Source organism: Camelus ferus, chromosome 4, assembly GCF_009834535.1.
Source record: "Camelus ferus isolate YT-003-E chromosome 4, BCGSAC_Cfer_1.0, whole genome shotgun sequence".
In the NCBI taxonomy this organism is placed as follows: domain Eukaryota; kingdom Metazoa; phylum Chordata; class Mammalia; order Artiodactyla; family Camelidae; genus Camelus; species Camelus ferus.
In genome coordinates, this window is record NC_045699.1 from 18937549 (window position 1) to 18953809 (window position 16261).

The following is a 16261-nucleotide window of genomic DNA, read 5'->3' on the forward strand; positions in this document are numbered from 1 at the left end:
TAATCTATAACATATAGTCTGGTATCAAGGTTGGCTGCCAGATATGAACTTCTGGCTTCATGAGGGATAAAGTGACGTCATCTCCCTCCAAGCTGGCCAGATCCACTCATGTAGGCAACTGCTTATATTTTTAACCCTCTTTAGAAAAATATACAGAGGCTTACTCTTTGATACCAGTCTTCCTGTACTTTCTTTGCAGTTTGAATCTTACTGTTGGCATTTTCTGCCTTGGCACTGTGATTTGTGAACTCAGCCTTTGATTCTGATTTTAGTTTATTTGGCTCTTTATATTTTGGATCCTGCCTTTGGCATGTTTTTTCACTTTTTTTCCATCCCTTGCTAGTATCTTGATTCAAATTCCTGAACTTAACACCCCCTGCAAGCTCCACCCATACACCTCTTAAACTGAAGTATTATTTCCTAAGTCCTAGAGACTAAAACCACAGGGGAAATATTAGCTCAGCTAGAAAAGCATCTTTCTTAGTCTCTAGATAATTATCTCTTCTCAGGTAGAGGATTCTCTCATAAAAACCAAAATCTGTTAATTCAAAAAACATTGTGCAAGAATTATATGTTTCTGCATGCTTTTTCCCCAAGGGGACAAGAAGAACCTGCTAGGCTAGTTGCCATTGCTCAGTGAGAAAAGAATTTATGATACACACTTGAAACCTGTCTGTCTTTCATTTAACACTCACCTCCTCATTTACTCCCCTGAAACAGTTGCACTTGCCTACACAGCTTGTCCGGTGCAAGGATGGTTTATTAGAAGGAACTAAGGTTTCCTTGTACCTTAGTTCTGTTCTGGTGTCATTTCACTGTTAAAAGTCCTCTGGTAAATTTGTATCTGTGAACATGAAAATACATGAGGCATCAGATACATGGTTACTTAGCATGAATTTGGCTGAATACTGTTAGTTTATTGTGAGAATGTGAATTTGATGCCAATTTGTTTGAGTTATAATGTTAAATTATTAATACCCCTATCATGGGCCTAGAGCTGTTTGGGTTACTTAATAACTGAATATCTGAGAGTATCACCATAATGCTATCATTTTGGAAATGCAGATGTTTTCTTTGGTACAATTTGAGAAAACCTTAATGACAAATAAGTTTCCCACTAGCCTGCTACAATGCCTGAATTCCACTATGAGAGACTCCTATCTTTATGCCTTGAAAGGAACTCAAGATACCTAATAAAAGATACTTGTAGGTGTATGTGTGTGTGTGTGTGTGTGCACGCACCTGTGAATTTCAAAATGTTAAAATTATTTGGAGACTGTAGGATTACTATTGGTTATTTTTATTTTCTTCGTACTTTCCCTATTTTCAAAAATTTCTGTATTGAATATGTACACTTTCATGATTAGAAAAAATGCCATAAAAATTTTTATGCACCCGAGGATAGTAAACATCTAAAGCTTTTCTCAGCAGATAGCACCTTATTGAATATGTATTTCTCAAATCTTCTCCATTAATGCCAGGTAACTAGAAGCCAGACTCCTTCAGAAACTGGCATAAGATCCTAAAGGAAGTAAATCCTGATATTGATAGTGTTCTTATTCTTAAGCAGAACACATATTCTTAGAGTACATGCTTTTGTGTATCTGAAGTATCACACTAAGGTATTTTTTAAAGTTAAAGAAAGACCCTAAAAGGGTCAAAGATAAACAACTTATTTTCCAAGTACTTCCCAGGCCTGCCATGGCAGGATTTATGCAAAGGGACTTCTCTATAGATAATGTTGCAATATAAGGATCATTCCTAAAAATATTTCAGAAACTGGAATGTATAAGACAGACCCATATTAGGCTAAAGTGTACCTCATTTTATGGTAAAGTTTAAGCTATTGAAGTTCAGCTTAATTAAGTTGTGATGGTAAGCATCATAAGATATTCACTCACATCAGATTCATGCTTCTGTTCAATGTCAGGTAAATTCATCCTTGATTTCATGGAAATCCAAGGATTAAAGAAGGGGTAGTTTCCTCCAAGGGTAGCTAATTGTCTATTCCATTTTCAGGTGTATTTGTTTTAATGTACAGTCATCAGGGATCTTGTTAAAATGCAGATTGTGATTCAGTAGATGTAGGTTGGCCTTAAGATTCTGCATTTCTAGTAAACACACTGGTGCTGTCCACACTGCTGGTCCATGAACTCCACTTTCTGTACCAAGGAGTTAGACCACAGTTCTAGGAGTAGATGTGCCAAGGCCCTCCCTCGGATATTTCTGTTTGAGGGCTGCCATTTCCCTCGTTCAACACAATCTCTACCAACCTTAACAGCACCTTAGCACAGTCTCTGCTCCATTTACCCCGTCCCTCCCTCCCCCAGCTCTTCAACTGGTTTCCTGTTCTTAGGACTTCAAGTATTTCCCTGTTCTACAGCTGTAAGACTAGCAGCCAGTTCCTCGTCTCAGTAGAGACCCTTTGTTCTACTTCTTGAGGTGCTGCCACCTGGAAGGGAGGGCTGTACCGCCTCCCTCCTTCTTCTTGGGATCTGCAGACCCTTTGTTTGTATTTATGGCCCATTAACTACCTTTATCTAGGAGATAAGAAAGATCAATGGAAACCAGCTGCCCTTTGTTCAGACTAATTCACTAACTTTGATATAAGCCTTTCTCCTGCTCTCTATTTTTCATCCAAAGTTTGCTTTTTATTTTATAGGTTTGGGAAAGGTGGGAATAGCTCCAGCCTTGTTTTGATCTCAGTTGGAATTCCTTAAACTCTAAGGTAAGTGGTAAACATTTTAGAAGCCAATAGCTACTAGACTTTGAGTTAGCTGTTTTAGGGCCACAGACTTGAGGATAGGAAGAGGCTTTCAAGTTTTAGTTCAACTCCTTCATCTGACAGTTAGGAAACAGAAGCCCTTGGAGTTTCTGTACTTTGCCAGAAACTGGGGAGCTGAGTCCCTGCACCATTTCAGCTGTGCTGCATGGTGCTTAGAGGTGGCTGTGCAGAATTGCTTTTGTTTGGAGGTGTGGAGGCAGAGGCTTTCTTCCAAGTCTCCAAACCTCAACCAAAGGAGCTCCATTTATAATATTTTCCTCTGTTCCACATGCTAGACTTTCAACATAGATCTTATTTGACATCTACAAAAAGTTTTAAACCATTTTATTTCATTGTGGTGCCTGCAAATTAATCTCAATCCACATCTACAGTTTAAGAGAGTCATATTTTTCTATTTTCATTTTAATTGTGGAGTGTTACACTTAGAAGGATAGAACTTGCATTATCCCAACCATTCTCTGTTATATTTTCATGGTATTTTTCCAACCCTTACATTGGAAATTACATGTAGCCATTGACTGATTTTCACCTGAATCTTAGTAAATTTAACAGCTTTATTGAGATATCACTCACATACTGTATGGTTAGTTTTATGCATCAACTTGACTGGGCTAATGGATGCGTGGATAGCTGGCAAAACATTTTTGGATGCGTTTGTGAGGGTGTTTTTGGAAGAGATTAGCATTTGATTCTGTAGACTGAGAAAAGAAGACCCACCCTCCTCAGTGTGGATGGGCATCATCCAAACTGTTGAAGGCAGGAGTAAAACACAGAGAGGAGGAAAGTGTGAATTCTCTTTCTCTTGGGCTGGGATGTCCAGACTGGGAGCTACCCCCTTGGCTCCCCTGATTCTCAGGTCTTCAGGCTCAGACTGAATTATACCTCTGGCTTTCCTGTTTCTCCAGCTTGCAGATGGCAGATTATGGGTTTTCTCAGCCCTTGTAACCATGTGAGCTAATTCCTATAATAAATTTCCTCTTATGTATATCTACATATATATCCTATTAGTTCTGTTTCTCTGGCAAATCCTGATTAATACACCATGTAATTCACCAATTTAAAGTGTACAATTCAGACCTTTTAGTGTGATTACAGAGTTGTGCAATCATCATCAGTTTCTAAATGTAGAACATTTTCATCACCCCAGAAAGAAGCCCTGTATTCATTAGTATTCAGTCGCCATCCCCATTCCCCCAACCTCTGGAAGCTACTAATTTACTTCCTGTCTCTGTGGATTGCCTATTTTGGCTATTTCATACAAGTGGAATCATACAATATGTGGCCTTTTGTGTCTGGCTTCTTTCACTTAGCATATTTTCATCCATATTGTAGCGTCCATATCGTAGCACCATATTGTTTCATTCCTTTTTATGGCTGAATAGTATTCTCTTGTATGGATATTCCACATTTTGTTTATCTTTTCATCTTTTGATGGACATTTGAGTTGTTTCTGCTTTTGGCTATTGTGTATAATACTGCCGTGAATAATGGCAAACAGGCATTTGTGTGAGTGCTTGTTTTCAACTCTCTTGGGTATATACCCAGGATTAGAATCACTAGGTCATATGATAATTCTGTGTTTAAGTTTTAGAAGAAATATCAAATTGTTTTCCACAATGACTGCACCATTTTACATTCCCAGTAGCAATGTACAAAAGTTCAGATTTTTCTACATTCTTGCCATATAAATCTAGGATATATAAAGAATGCCCTTATCAGATAATGATTTGCATGTATTTTCTTCTTTTCTGTGATTTGTCTTTTCATTTTCTTTCTTTTTTAAAATTCAAGATGGTTGACTTACAGTATTATATTATCTTCAGGTGTACAGCATAGTGAGCCAGTATTTTTGTAGATTATGCCCCGTTACAGGTTATTACAAGATAATGTCTATAATTCCTTGTGCTGTACAGTACATCCTTGTTGCTTATCTATGCCTTTTCACTTTCTTGAAGGTATCTTTCAAAACAAAAGTGTTATACATTTTGTTAAGTCCAATATATTTATTTTTTTCTTTAGTTGTTTGTGCTTTTGGTGTCATAGCTAAAAAACCATAGCCTAATCCAAGGTCCTGAAAATTTACACATATGTTTTCTTCTACGAGTTTTATAGTTTTAGCTCTTACATTTAGGTCTATGGTCCATTTTGAGTTAATTATTGTATATCATGTGAGGTAGGGGTCTAACTTTATTCTTTTGCCATGTGACATCCATTTGTCCCAACATCATTTGTTGAAAAAATTCTTCTTTTTCCATTGAATTTTCTGGCATCCTTGTTGAAAATCAATTCACTGTCAATGTCAAGGTTTCTAGATTCTCACTTTTATTCCATTGATCCATATGTCTATCCTTATGCCAGTACCCCACTGTCTTGATTATTATAGTTTTGTACTAAGTTTTGAAATCAGGATATGTGCATCATCCAACCTTATTATTCCTTTTCCAGATCGTTTCAGCTATTTTGGACCCTTGCATTCACATGTGATTTTTAGGATCAGCTTGTTGGTTTTTGCAAAGAAGACAGCGAGGATTTTGTTAGTTGCGTTGAATGAGTATATCAGTTTAGGGAGTACTGCCATCTTAACGATATTAAGTCTTCCAGTCTGTGAACATAGGATGTCTTTCTATTTATTTGGGTCTTTTAACATTTCTTTCAACAGTGTTTATAGGTTTCAGAGTACACGATTTGGACTCCTTTTGTTAGGTGTACTCCAAAGTATTTTATTTTTTGATGCTATTATAAATGGAGTTGTTTCTTAATTTTATTTTTGAATCATTCTTTACTAGTGTATAGAAATATGATTTTTAAAATTGATCTTGTCCCCTGCAACCTTAATGAACTTATTAATTTTAATAGTTTTGGCAGAGTATTTCTTAAGATTTTTCTATATGCAAGATCGGGTCATCGGCAAACAAAAATTGTGTTACTTTTTCTCCAATCTGGATACCTTTTTATTTATTTTTATTGACTTTTTAATTGCTCATGCTGGAACCTCCAATACAGTGTTGAATGGCAGTGACAAAAGTGGAGATCCTAATCTTCCTCATGATGTTGGGAGCAAAGCAGTCGTTTACCATCAAGTACAATGTTATATGGGGTTTTGGCTATTTCAATAATGCCAGTGTGTATCCTGGTAGGGATGTTCAGGCTGAGGGTAGAAATAATAGAAGAGAGCTCAGAAGAAAGACCTGGGTTACATTTGGAAATCCTTAGTATTCAGATATAGTTGAGGTCACAAAACAAATGAGATGGTCCAGACAGAGTGCATAGGATGAGAAGATGATTAGGGATAGACCTTTTGGGAAATAGCAACCTTCAATGAACAGAGAGGCTAAGAAGAACCCTCAGAGTAGTAATTCTCCAACTTGAACAAGCAGGGTTATCTGGGGAGCTTTGTTAAAATACAAATTCCCAAGTGCTATCCCAAGAAATTCTGGTTGAGGAGGGTTTGGTCTTGGCATGTGTGTTTTTAGAAGCTCTGCAGGTTGTTTGGTTCTCTGACCTCTTTGACCTGCACATCGTCCTCGATACCGATTTTGCTTTGAACACCTGTTTGTGTTCAGAGAGGAGGTGACACACTGACTCTTGAAGCATTTCTGAGCTGCAGGTAAAGTTTCAACCCGTCGGCCAAACTGTAGAGACATTGAAGTCATCTTAGAGGATGGCCTCTCTCTTATTCCTGTTATCTAATTGGTTGCCCAGTCTTGTCAGTCACACTTCAGGAATATCTCTCAAGCCCACCTCCTCCTATTTCTCCCACTTCTTAGGGTATTCATCCTCTTGCACCTGGTCTATAGCAATTTATCTGTTAGGTCTCTTTTTTCTCTGCAGCTATCGCCACGCTGCCACCAGAATTATCTTTTATCTATTACGTTATACCTTTGTTGAAAAACCTTTAATTGCTCCCTGATATAAGGTGAAATCCAGCCTCCTTTGGTGTAAAGGCCCTTCCCTGCCTTACTCTACACCTTCCCAGCATCAGCTCCTGGCACCTTTCTCCTTGTACCTCACAGTATTTCACTTCTACTGCCTTCGTCTTCCCCATTCCTTGCATAATAACCTCTGACATCCTTGAAGATCCAGCTTAGATGTTCTCTTCTGTAATGTTGCCCCTGATTGACTTAATAACTTATTCTCTTGTAACTATAACAGTGCTGGGGGAATGATCAATGTGATCCCCAATAAATATAGAAAGAAAAAATCAGAAATTTTAAAATTTATCTGTGTATATGTAAGATTTTTGATGCAAAGGCAGAACAGTTTATTGGCTGAGAACACAGATTCTAGGGCTAAACTGCCTGGGCTTAAATCCTGATTCTGCCACTTGCTAGCTGGTTTTGATTTGGACAAGTTACTTAAACATTCTGTGTCTCAGTTTTCTCATCTGTAAAAGTGAGTATCATTCCAATCACTTATTGCTGTATTTCAAACCACTCTAAAGCTTGGTAACTTAAAACAATACTTCAGTATTATCTTCCAAAGTTTTGGGGGATGACTGAACTCACTGGTTCTCATCTGGGATCTGTCATATGATTGTAATCATCTGGTGACTGGGACTGGAATTATCTGTAGGCTCCTTCACTCCTGCCTCTCACACCTGGGCTCAGGGGGCTGGAAGAGCTGGGGCTGCTTGGGTATTTCTCTCTTCATGTGTCCAACTTGGGCTTTTTGACTTGGCATCTGGCTTTCCCCAGATCAAGACATTTAATAACATAACCTCAGAAGTCCCAGCATGTTACTTCTCCTGCATCCTGTTAACCACATAAGTGACAAAAGTCAGGTCAGCTTCTGAGAAATTAGCTCTCACGATGGAAGGCGTGTCAAAGAATTTACAGCTATTTAAAATCCATCGTGGGTGTAGTAAGAGTGCCTACCTCAGGTTGTTATGAGGGTTAATGGAGTTAATGTTTGTAAAGTGCTTAGAATAATCCTTGGCACTTAGTAATCATATAGTTTCAGCTCTTATTATGAACATGAGTGTAATTTACAGATATAATCTATTTGATTGTATACTCAATTTTTTTTATGATGGAAGACATATAACATTTGAGAACTGCTCTGCAGTATCATTTACCAGGTTTTTGCTGTTGTTGTTGAGTGTTAGTGTCCTTCTGAACCCACTACTCTGCGAATTCTTCAAGGTCAGGGACTTTGTCAAAGTTTTTCTTTATTCTCCAGTGCTTAGTACAGCATCTGGCACACGGTAACTGCTCAGTGATTTTTTTTTAAATAAATGCATGGAAAAAAATGAATGGAATAGGATAACATTGCCTGGGTTAAGTGTGGTTCCCAGAACACAGAACTTTCAGTGCTAAAACCAAGAAAGTCTCAGGCAAACCAGGACGAATGGGTCATAATGGAAATAAACAAATGAATGCTTTTTCCAAAAGAGACCTAAGATGAAACATGGTGGTGAAGTGAGGTTACTGGGCCAGTCCACCAAAGCTTGGCAAACTCATAAATGTGTTAAAACTTTTTTTAAGCATTGGAGATTTTTGGTTTGTTTCTTCTTTAAATGAAAACTTACTTGAACACAGTACACATAAAACAGACAAAGTGGACCCTGGTTGACGTGAAGGGCAGGGCACCTAGAGCTTTGGCTCTGACTGCCCCCTCCTTCCCTCTCTCCCTTTAGAAGCCCTTCAAGCATCTCTGAAAAATCCTAGGGTATTACTTTGAAAGGCACTGATGTAGTAAATCATAGCTCCATGACCCCTTAAAGTCCCTGAAATCTGACCATTTGGTTCCTCTTAAACTAATATTCTACAGTCTGGAGCCTCCATCAGGGTGAGTGCTATGAGATGGGTAAGGCAGGTGGACAGCTCCAGGGCAACAGAGGGGTGGAGGGGAGGTTTCTAGCACAAGGAAATAACCTGGGCCAGATCTTTACAGGCTCCCCAGAAACAGGAACAGGGCCATTTATGAAAAGGAAGCAGTATCAGCACCTGGAGAGCTCAGGGGCAAGAAGGGTAAAGCAGAAGGGGCCACTCGTTTGCGCTATCATGTGCAAGTCAGGAACCAATGGACTTCATAAACATTTTATCACTCCTATTTTAAGAGAAAGAGCTCTTGTATGTATTAAGACCCTTCTACAAGTGAATAATCTTTGTCACAGTAATTCATTTCTAATAATTTCCACTAAGGGCACAATCAAAAAAGTGTGCAAAGATAGATACAAGAAAAAAAAAGATATACACAAGGATAGTCATTGCAATTTTTTAACAGTAAAGGACTCCAAGAGAAAATGGTACATGAGCTGAACATTAAAAGGTGAGCATTGAACATTACCAGGCCTATTGGGCAGGGAGTAGAAAGAGGTGAAGATATTCCAGTTAGGGGAAACCGTATGTACCAAGGTACAGAGATGTGACAGGTCAGTGTACTGGGAAACTATAAGAAATAAGGAATTAACAAAGGATACACTGTAAATGGGGGAGAGGATGAGGCTGGAAGGGAGGAAAAGGTCAGAGGCAGAACAAAATTGTAATTTGTATTTTAAAAATCACAGTAACTTTACTCTTTGAGTGAAAAACACATTCTTTAGGTTGGCACGCATACACAGTGAAATAAGAAATCTAACCCCATGAATAGGAAATTCAAACCAAGGGAAGTAGTGAACTATCCTTGAGTTTAAATGTTACTTGAAACAATAAAATAAGATTAAATGAGTCATGGTGCTTTGATGTCGGTGCATTCATCTCCATGTATGATCCATTGGTCAAAGTTCAAGAACTGGTTATCTTCATAAAAATATTGCTCTTCAGATTACAAAGTCTTCACAATGATTCCAGAATTATTTGTCTAATGTTTTGTTTCTTATGCAAAAAGTCATGTTTTAACCAAATTGATTGTAAAGCAAAAATTTGCATATTATTCATAGATTTATGCCATTTGCACAACAAAAATTGTTCCAAATTTACCATTATCATATTGACTCAGTCATTACCTGCTGTTGCTGCTATTGGCTTGTTTTTAAACTCCTCTTATAGTTTACTGGGCACAATCAGCATCTTTCTGTTACTTCTACTACTAAATAACCTTCTCAAAGTAAGTTTTTGGTCTCACCTCTTCCCACCACCTCATTGTTCTCTGACTACAAGATGACCACCACCATACCATTTATTGCTTCAACAAACACTGGGTCAATGACAGCGCTTGATCACAGGTGGAAGGTTATCAGATACACCCAATTGGCGAATTGAAACAATTGCATCTTAAAATGTCCCTATGTAGGCCTCAAGTATTTAAGAGTCTCAGAGGAAGGTAATTGGTTTTGAAGGAAAAATTCATAGTGAAAGAACCTGTCTCACAACTTGGAATCAAAAGACTATAGAATTTTAGAAGTGCATGCCAGTATGCATTTCAGAAATTATTTTATCCATCTCCTTACAGATAAAGTAACTGAGGCCTAGGAAGACAACATAATAACTGTGTGACCTTGGACAATTTACTTATTTTCTCTTCCCTCACTTTTCTTATCTATTAAATTGATATTAGGATGTGGAGAAAAGGGAACCCTCCTACACTGTTGATGGGAATGTAAACTGGTGCAGCCACTATGGAGAACAGTATGGAAGTTCCTTAAAAAACTTAAAAATAGACTTACCATGTGATACAGCAATCCCACTCCTGGGCATCTGTCCAGAAAAAACAAAAAACTCTAATTTGAAAAGATACATGCACCCCAATATTCACAGCGGCACTATTTGCTATAGCTAAGACATGTAAGCAACCTAAATGTCCATCAACAGATGAACTGGATAAAGAAGCTGTCGTTTATTTATACTATGGAATACTCCTCAGCCATAAAAAAAGAATGAAATAATTGCCATTTGCAGCAACATAGATGGACCCAGAGATTGTCATACTAAGTGAAGTAAATCAGACAGAGAAAGACAAATATCATGTGATATCACTTATATGTAGAATCTAAACAAATGACACAAATGAACTTATTTACAAGACAGAAGTAGGCTCAGAGACATAGAAAATGAACTTATGGTTAACACAGGGGGAAGGAGGTGTAGGGATAAATTAGGAATTTGGAATTAATAGATACATACTACTATATCTAAAATAGGTAAACAACACAGATTTACTGTGTAGCACAGGGAATTATATTCAGTATCTTGTAATAACCTATAATGGAAAAGAATCTGAAAAAGAATATGTGTGTGTGTGTGTATAAAACTGAACCACTTTACTGTACACCTGAAACATTGTAAATCAACTATACTTCAATATAATTAATTAATTAATTGATCTTAGCAGTACTTAGAGAGTTATTGTAAGGAATAAATGAAATAATGAAAGTGAAGAATTTAAAGCAGTGCTTAGCCCAAATATATCATTCAATAAAAGTCTGTTGTTACAACTATGGATACAACAATGAACAAGGAGTCTTGAGTCTGCTATTAATTTGTAATGCACTCAGAAAGCTCCTGAGTTTAAGCAATCTATGAAATGACGTTGGACTAAGTCAGTGTTCAAGTTGTGCTGTGGAGAACTAGGGCTCCCCAAAGGACTACAAGGCAGAGGATTGGAGACCAGCAGGAGACATTTAACCTGCACCCTCCTTCAACCAAAGCTATTTAGCTTTCATCTTACTTCATACATTTTTGTTTGAATAAAAGAGTTCTGCTAAAAAAAAATAACTACTTAATGAGACCATCTTTAAGATTCTTTCAGCCCACGAGTCTATGATTTTTGCAACAATCACGCTGTGTCCCCCTGTTATCCTGGCTTCAAAATAAAGACAAGGGCTTTAAAGTTTTAAGGATAAGATCAACTTATGACTATAGGCACAGAGCCAGGACAGAGCTCTACATTTCCTGTCAGTAAAGAAGAGCCATGATAATCTCTTGAGATTAATGGGAAGAAGATCCTCAAATGATTAATCCTCAATAATGGTTATGGGTATTCTTGTGTCTTGTTTATGGGGAAACAAATCCTGTGTTTTTCCTTCTTAGTTTCCTCTTGAGTTGTTCAAGGGATGCATATTCGTTTGGATAGTGCTGATGACTCTCTACTCTATGATTACCACATTTGTTACCCCATACTTTTCTGGGTAACTTAAGATTCAAGTTTGCTGAATTAAATTTTACTGAAAAAGAAAAACTTGAGAGATTTCGCCATCACTTCTATTCGGATTTATTTTTTAAAAGATTATAGAGTAGTTATTGCCATACTATTTACACATCTAGGTGAGGATATGTATATTTCAGGTGCAATTCTCTGATATAGTTCTAATTTTCAAGGACACTGCCACCCCAGTTGCAAAGCTCTAACCAAAAAAGAGGTTGTAGGTATATCAGAATATTAAATGAGTGAAATTTGTTGGTGCTCAGCAAGCTTATGGTGTGTTCTGTTGGATTAAATTATTATAATAGTCTTGTTTTTCTTGCATTTCAGACTTTCTCAGGATAAAATGTGTTTAGATACACAACTACTATATCAGATTCCAGTATATAAATTCCATACTGTTCTTTCTATCTTGCCTTTTCAAGTGTCTCTGAACTAATGTTTCCATTGTATAAAAAAGTTAAAAAGCATTGATTTTCATGAGATAAGAAGTGTAACTCCATCTCAATGCTTATAGCAGCATTATTCACAATAGCCAAGACATGGAAGCAACCTAAATGTCCATTGACAGTTGAATGGATAAAGAAAACGTGATATATATATAGGTTATATATGTATGTATGTAGGTATTATGTGATATATATAAAATGGAATATTACTCAGCCATAAAAAAGATTGAAATAATGCCACTTGCAGCAACATGGATGGACCTAGAGATTATCACACTGAGGGAAGTCAGACAGAGAAAGACAAAAATTACATAATATCACTTCTATATGGAATCTAAAAATTAATACAAATGAATTTATTTACAAAACAGAAATAAACCCATAGACATAGGAAATGAATTTATGGTAACCAAAGGGGAAAGTGGGGGGTGGATAAATTAGGAGTATGGGATTAACAGATACATACAACTATATATGATAAACAACACAGATTTACTGTATAGCACAGGAAACTATATTCAGTATCCTGTGATAGCCTATAATGGAAAAGAAGCTGAAAAAATATATATGTATAACTGAATAATTTTGGTGTACACCTGAAACTAACATAATGTTGTAAATCAACTCTGCTTTAATCAAAAATGAAAGAAAAAGAAATGTAACTTTAAAAGGTATGCAGATTTCTACTGTGTAATTTTAATTCTCATGTAGAACACACCTAGTTCAGACTGTTACAGGGCATTGCAGTCAACACAACAGATCTGAATATACATGAGATAACATACTTCTGAATTTTCATGAAGGTTTTACTAAAGCCTAAATTTCATACTAAGCAGTCTTACATATACATTTTTTTCATATGATGGAAAGTACTATATATACAATGAAAATGAGATCTTTTGTGTAGCCGTGACCCCTGTCTCTTGGTTCATCTACCCAGAGATGACCATTAGTCCCAGTTTCTCATCTGTCATTTGAGGGATATTTAATACATTTTTCTGATATAAGAAAACAAAACTTCAAGACACATCATTCTATTTGATCCTCACAAAAATTCTGTAAGGTAGACAGAAGTTTCCTTCCTGATCATAGAAATGAAAATGGAGGCTCAGAGAAGTGAATCAATTATTATAACTCTGTTCTACAACTAATAAGTTGATCACACAGTCAGGTCTTTATTAAGCACCTCTTGCATCCAGGCATTGTGCTGAGGAGTAGAGACAGGATTCCAAGTTGAAATGCATTGTACCTCGATGCTGTTTCTGTTACTTGGAGTCATGATTGAATGCTTCAGTTGAAAAGACTGAATGTAAACATGTTTAACAGAGAAATCTTAATTCACCAGTGTAATATACTCAACACTCTTCTGCAAAAGCTGAGGACAGAGGAAAGAGAAAAGTAAAGGTTGGTTTCTCGAAGTATAGTATTTGCCTGCCTAGGCATCTAGGTTTTTCATCTTAAAGATTTCTGAGGAAACCCCAACAGTTACAAGGAAGTGTTGCTTTTGGTTTAATGTTTATCCGGCTAGTGCACTCCACCCTTAAATGATCTTAGTGACTAATAGGACTGGCACCAGTTCTCACTTACCAGACACAAATTCCACTTACCAGCTTGTTGGGGTTTTTTTTTTTTTTTTTTTTTTGTGCCTTCTGTTGATCTGCAGTCATAGGCAAAACTAGACTGAAGAACTTCTTAAAATAAATGAGAATAGGCAACGATGCAGTTGCTCTTCAATTTTGAAATCGGCCTGGGACAGTGGCCTCACCTAAAAAGTCATATGGTCTGTCGGTTGGTCTTATGTTCCCTGACAGTTAGAGGACCCTCCCTGGCCACCCGCAGTGACTCAGAAGGCAGCTGCAGAGAACAGGAAGGCCTGGGATTCACGTGACAAGCCATCGGCCTTCATCAGGGCAAACAGAGCAGGTGGATGTCTCCCTCCTACCCTGCCCCCCACCCCTCAGCTTTAGGTTGCGTTTCTGGATTTTCTCTTTCTTCTTCAGACAGCTCTGAATTTTCTCCTTGACCTAGTTTCATCTGTGGAAAAATGCTGTCTGGAAGGGCCTGCTGAGATTTTGTCTGGGCCTGCATCCCTGAAGAAGGCCAACAATTTGTTTGCACACCAAGAATGGAAAAAATGTTTCAGTGCTTCAGAGATTACTGAACACACTCTTTACAAAATGAATCAATTCCTTCCAGCAGAGATAATTTGCACTAATTGGGAAAACAAATGATGCTGCCAATAGTCAGTAGCCAACCTCTAGATTTCAATAGAGACCCCTCACCCTCACAGTTTCTTGCAGTTTTTCTTGGCTAGATTTAAGTCATTATTTCCCAAAGTGTGGCCTGAGGGCTACCTACATTAGAATCATGAAGATTAAGGAATCACCATCTCTAGAGAAGGAAGCCGTAATCTGTGATTTTTAACAAGCCCCACAACTCATTTTATGCATGAAATTAACTCAGCTAAATTAGGATTCACAAGCCTTCATTGGTAACATCAAAGGAGACAGCCTGGTGAGGAGAAGTGTTGTTAATCCCTCCCTTGTCCTCCTCTCCCTATTTCCTCCTGTCCCTGCCAAACTGCCATTTCTGATAATATTGCATGGTCACTGTAGAAGGAAATAGAGGAAAGACACATTAAGGAAACGGCAGTGTTTTCCCTCTATTGTACTGCTGTGGGAATGGTTCTGTCCACTGAAGAAAAATATGCAACCTAAAAGTTGAGGGTTAAGTTTTACTCAGGGATCTTACTAAGAACTATAGCCCAGGAGACAGCCTCTCAGATAGCTCTGAGGAACTGCTCCCAAGAGGTAAGGGAAGAGCCAAGGTATAGAGGAGTCTTTTGCTCAACAAAACAAAACAAAACCAAACAAAACAAAAAACTAGTTAAATATGGAACGATTACTGCTAATTACAAAGAACAGACATGTCATGTTAATGATTTTAGGGCTTTTCTATGAATCTATGTATGGGAAGATGCAAGGATCTGGGTACATTAAAATTATTTGTTAGATATGTATCTTAACTGTCTGGGGCCAGTATCCAAAGCACAGAATGCTTCCTGTTTTTCTCTGTCCTGAATTCTCCCCTGGGGCGCACGATTTCAGTGGTGGGGGTCTGCAGTGACTAATGACTTGATCCTTCAAGAAGTGGGATGGTAGGCAACATTCTTTGTTTACTGAAATGGCAGGCAACATTCCCTGTCCCAACAGTTCCCTGGCCCGTGCTGGAAATGTGAAAGGTCAGACGCCCAAGGTGGCCAGACAGGAGAGAAAGAAGACCGGCCCCTGGCCAGGCAGCCAACGCAGTACATCCAGCACTTCCTCAGTGTTGTGCCCACCTTTGGCCAGAAAAAGGACTCCAATGCCAACTCTTAAATCCTTTGTAATCCCAGTGTTCTCTAATAAAGCTACTTTGCCCAGTCAAAGAAAAAAAAAAAAAGATTTCACAAATGCCTTGAAAATAAGCATCTCTAAAAGGACTGATTTTAGAAAGCAGTGGACCAGATGCTTAAGAATCATCCACAAAACTTGCTAAAAATGCAAATCTTCCCCATTCTGACTAAGTACATTTGGTGTGGGGTCTGGGAACCTGCTTTTGTTAAAGCACCTGAAGTGATTCTAATGCAAATTGATCTGGGGGCACATAAGGATGTCACTTGTTTAATGTACTGGAGCAAGTGATAGACTGGAGAAGCAAGGCAGTGTCCACAACTGGATTTCACAGCTAGAACAGCAGTTTTCAGAGTGTAGTCTATAGACGCATGGGATCTCAGAATTTTCAGGAGGTTTGCAAGATCAAAAAAAATTTTTTAATAATACAAAATGTTACTTGCTTTTTTCATGTGTTGACTTTTGCACTCATTGTCCAAAATCAACGTTAGGTAAAAGTGATGGCCTGGGTAACTTAGTGAACAGTGGTATATTTACTAAGATAGAAAACATAG

General features: G+C 37.8%; 1 protein-coding gene across 2 annotated transcripts in view; it reads left to right on the forward strand.

Annotated features, from left to right (window-relative positions):
• Positions 1-16261, forward strand: part of PLIN2 (perilipin 2) — a 76219-nt gene that overhangs the window by 17442 nt on the left and 42516 nt on the right. For both annotated transcript variants that reach the window (XM_032477624.1, XM_032477626.1), the window contains exon 3: positions 2663-2728. The gene's annotated coding sequence lies outside the window, so the exon portion shown is untranslated. The remainder of the gene's footprint in view (positions 1-2662; positions 2729-16261) is intronic.